Source organism: Ascaphus truei, chromosome 1 (assembly GCF_040206685.1).
Source record: "Ascaphus truei isolate aAscTru1 chromosome 1, aAscTru1.hap1, whole genome shotgun sequence".
NCBI lineage: Eukaryota > Metazoa > Chordata > Amphibia > Anura > Ascaphidae > Ascaphus > Ascaphus truei.
This window is the reverse complement of record NC_134483.1, coordinates 225,778,514-225,783,201: the sequence shown is the minus strand read 5'-3', so window position 1 is coordinate 225,783,201 and position 4,688 is coordinate 225,778,514. Positions and strand designations below refer to the sequence as shown.

Genomic DNA, 4,688 nt, shown 5'->3' with positions numbered 1-4,688 from the left:
CGCCTCCTTTGTAGGTGTCAGCTCCTGATTTTGTACAGATGGCAGCGGTAGGATGTCGTCAGGAACCTGCACAGCAATGTCTGCTACTTGAGCGGTAAAATTCGGACCTGGGGAATGAAGCTCAGATGCATGTGGTGAAAAATTACCAGCATGTAAAGATCCTGCCTGTGAGGTGTTGAAGTTTAAATGTGGTACAGTAGTCATTCTCAAGTAATTTGCTTGGGTTTGCTGAACAACTAATGCTTCGAATGAGGTGTTGATTTTTTGCAACTGTTTAGGCACTTCAATGAAGACTCTGTGGAGATGTGCCAATTGTGATATCGTCTCTTCCTGCAGTGCAATCATCCTTTCCAGCACTGTCATCAGATCAGAATGGCGTCGATTTTCTGCTTCCACAATTTTTCCCTCAGAAGCTACAATTGCATCGTATGTGGTAGTTGATGGACGATTTGGCGGTAAAACTGTTTCAATTGGAACCTCTTCATGCTCACTTGATTGTATTTCTGTGTCTATGGCGGTGGCATCATCATCATCATCTTCATCATCATGTTCTACAAATAAATGTACACATTATTAAATGGCATGTTAATCTCTGCTGTGTTACTATGTAATTATACTGTGTCATAAGTAACAACTAACATGTTTCCATACGTTTTATAACCTCACATAAAAAACTACCTTGACTTACGAATAATGTTTGGACTCAGTATGAAATATGAATGAATGAAAACTTGCTGTAAACTCAGAACTCCTACATGATAGTTAACATCACTAACACAATACATGTTGCCTTACACTTAATTTTCACTGACACTAAGTAATCCTATTTAAAGAACATGTGCAAAACAAATAATGAACATGACAACATAACATATAGAAGTGCACATATTATAGTGCCACCAACTGATACACTCACCTTCTAGGTGTGTTGAGCTGCATGACCCAGGTGAAGACACTTGTTCCGTCTCAGGTGACACATGTCCTCCAGGGGCAACTATATATAACAATAACATTAGTTTTACATTTACATGTGTAAATATTGAACAAACAGTTATTGTATGTTCAGTATTTATGAGTACCTAACAGCATCAGTTACTTAAACGAAAATGTGTGTCTGAAAGTGAACATAAATAGTTGTAATAACAATGTACATGCCTGTGTACTTAGAACGTTTGAGTTCCCTAACATACAACATACTATGTTTCTGCAGTAATGCATGAGGATAAATAGATTAAAATTGTACATAAAAATCATATGTTGTGTAGTGATATCAGTATCATAATGTACATAAGTATCATGAGATGAACATTCCCAATGGTTATCATGAAGGTGGTCATATAGCAAAAAGTTTTGTTTTTGGTACAGGATATGTGTGGTACATTAATAGAAGATGTGGCACACCTGAATGTGCCTGTCACTCAACAAGACAAGACATGCAGTGTGTGATAATGTGTCGTTGATAGTAGTTCAACTATAGATATGAGTGAACAAATGTGTGACGTACGGTTTGATAACTAATGAGTTGTTGGGGCATTTAGTAGCTAGAGTTACGCTTTCAAATGAGTGTGATTAACTTCAGTTGTGCTAGTCAGGTTGTAAGAACGGTATTCCCTTCCCCAAAAAGCCTAATCAGCCAGACCTTTCAATTACTTCAAACAGGTGAAAATGGTGTGAACTAAGTTGACCCTAAAATGAGCCTGTAATTTGTGTGTGTGCTGAACCCCACCCCCTCTGTTGAAGTGTATGCTGTGATGAGATATTAATTGCAGCTGCTTTAACACAATGGTAGAGGAGCTAAATAGTCGTCTGCAGTGTTTAAGTTATGAACACAATGACATAACATATGCTACGTGTGCCTCATTATGCTGTCTGTATATGACATTAAGCAAAAATGGACCTTTTCATAAACAACTATAGATGTGTTAGTGCAAGTGATGTTTGTTGGCCGTTGCATGCAATATATTTGATGCATGTTTAAAATAGGCAGTAATGTCGTGTTTGTAGGAGTAAAATAAATAAAATACACAATAATATTATACATATTTATGTTCTGTACCTGTAGGTAGTAATAATTTCTCATTATCATGTGTTACACATGTGTGCTACCCTGTTGTTCCCCATCTTCGCCCACCATAAATTGCTTCCAATGCAGCAAAGCATTGTGGGAATTCACATGCAAATGAGCACGCAATGCAACGTGGTATATTAGTTACTGCTTTTAGTAGGACTACAACAGATATGTCTAATTTGACACACACACACACACACACTATATATATATATATATATATATATATATATATATATATATATACTGCACCGACACACTTTATTCGAGCAAATACCCAGTATGTACCTGGCAGATACCTGGAATGCGCCGCTCCTCACCTCTGACAAGCCCCGTTGCGTTTGCCTTCCCAGCCTGGGTTCATGCCTGGCTGACGGGCGGCTGATCTGTTAAATGATAATGATTAGGATTTAATAGGCTGCAATGCTTCGCGTGTCTACCAGATGGCATAAATTCATGAATTGTAATGCAGTATATATATATATACTGTGCAGTATTGCAGCCAGCGGGAATAAAATGCTTCAATCCCTGCCTGGAAAATAACCCAATGCACTCGGGCAGAAAACAGTCACAAACCTCAATACACCCGGGTATACACAAATTCGTGGGACTAGCCAAGCTCGAATAAAGTGTGTCGCCAGTGTATATATATATATATATATATATATATATATATATATATATATATGAGAGACAGAGAGAAACAGACATATACATATATAGATGTAGGTATGTTTATATTGGGAAGACACTATAAAAAGCTGCGTAAATATGCAAAATAACTGTAAACAACGACACGCCTAGTACAGTAATATTTCTCACCTGGTGGAAATTGTGAGGGATAAATTCCAATATCACGGTCACCAGCCAATCCCTCCACGACGACGGGAAGTAATTTTGCCCGAAGCAGCTCCTCCAATGGAGTTAATATCAGACGTTGTGGTGTCGGCCCACCTCCAGTGCCAGTAGCATGCACGCGTTGGTCTTGTATTTTCCTTTTTAATTTTGACCTAATATCGTCAAATCTCTTGTGACAATTCCGCTTGTCCCTGACATGATTCCCACACGCATTGACACCAATGACTATTCTGTCCCACATTTCTTTTCTGCTTGATGCACTTGTCCGCCCTTGAAAAACATATAAAATATATGAGGCCAATTAATAATAATAGAAGCACCAGTTTCCTACACTGCTAGCTGTTCCAAGAGATAGCAAACATGCTGTTTTAGGTGTAATATGTGAAGCACATGAGCATTCACTACTAAACCTATACATGTAAGCAAGCTTGCATTCATATTGTATGCAGTTATGGCAAATTGACCGCCTGTGTTTAGTTGTCCTTGTAACGCATGATAAAAAGCTGTGTTTCCAGACTAATTAACATAGAAAGATATTCTGAACCCATATTTGCATATGAACAAAACTCAGATGACCTAGGATCACATGTATTTGAATAATAAATGTAAAGGTACACTTACCTAGTAAATGTCCATAGATACTGTCATAGTGCTCCAGAATCCCAGTGACAAGAGCTCTATTTTCCTGGTCATTGAAGCGAGGATTACGTGGCTTCTCCACACGTTTCTTCCGAGCAGGTTTAGGGTCAGAGCTTGGCTGGTGCTGACTGGACTCTCCTTCTTCCAATGGAAGAGCCTCCAAAAGCTGGCCACCAGCAAGCACGCCACCACCAGACACCCCATCAGCAACTGCGCCACCAGCAGCACTCCCAGCACCAGCACTCCCACTCCTAGCACCAGTACTCCCACTCCTAGCACCAGCACTCCCACTCCTAGCACCAGCACTCCCACTCCCAGCAACAGCACTCCCACTCCCAGCAACAGCACTCCCACTCACAGCAACAGCACTCCCACTCCCAGCAACAGCACTCCCACTCCCAGCAACACCACTCCCACTCCCAGCAACAGCACTCCCACTCCCAGCAACACCACTCACACTCCCAGCAACACCACTCGCAGCACCAGCACTCCCACTCCCAGCAACAGCACTCGCACTCCCAGCAACATCACTCCCCTGAACAGTACGTTCACTCCGACACGTACTCGCACGAGTAGCACTCCCACTCCCACCAGCATCACTCTTCCCACGCTTTGCGGGCATACTTACAGCACTCACAAAAAACAGACAAGAAATGTACAGCCAATCACACGAAACACTTCCACATATAAAACAAGACAAAGATGTAAACAAAACAACAAAGGACAAAGCTTTCCCAATACACAACAAGTCTCTCAGTCAATATGCAAATCTTAAATCACCAAGCTCTGTGCGTCTCTCTCTCTCTCACTCCCAACAACACAGAGAATGATTAGCAGTACACGTTGCCTTTAAATATGGCGCGCTATCCAATACATGCTTGGTTCGCCTGATTCAGCAAGATTTGTGATTGGGCAACCTAACAGCACCCCGCCACGCACGCCGATACACCTGTGTGTGATCGGCTAATCATCGTGAAAGTGGGCGGATTTGTTTTCGGCTTGATTTTGAATGTATTCGCCACTTACTGCATACGGAGAGGAAAAATCGCCAATAACATGACTAATCGGTAAGCTTGCCGATTTCACATATTCGTCGCTTACTGCATGAGGCCCATAAACTTCT

The 4,688-nt window shown here is 41.2% G+C and overlaps 1 long non-coding RNA gene across 1 annotated transcript; it reads right to left on the bottom strand.

Moving 5' to 3' along the window:
• Nucleotides 1-355: 355 nt before the first annotated feature.
• On the bottom strand, nucleotides 356-3,071 carry LOC142470506 (uncharacterized). The gene is made up of 3 exons (XR_012789273.1): nucleotides 2,891-3,071; nucleotides 917-994; nucleotides 356-551 (listed from the first exon to the last, which is right to left on the bottom strand). It is a non-coding gene; the product is annotated as an uncharacterized LOC142470506 (long non-coding RNA).
• Between the last annotated feature and the right edge of the window lie 1,617 nt (nucleotides 3,072-4,688).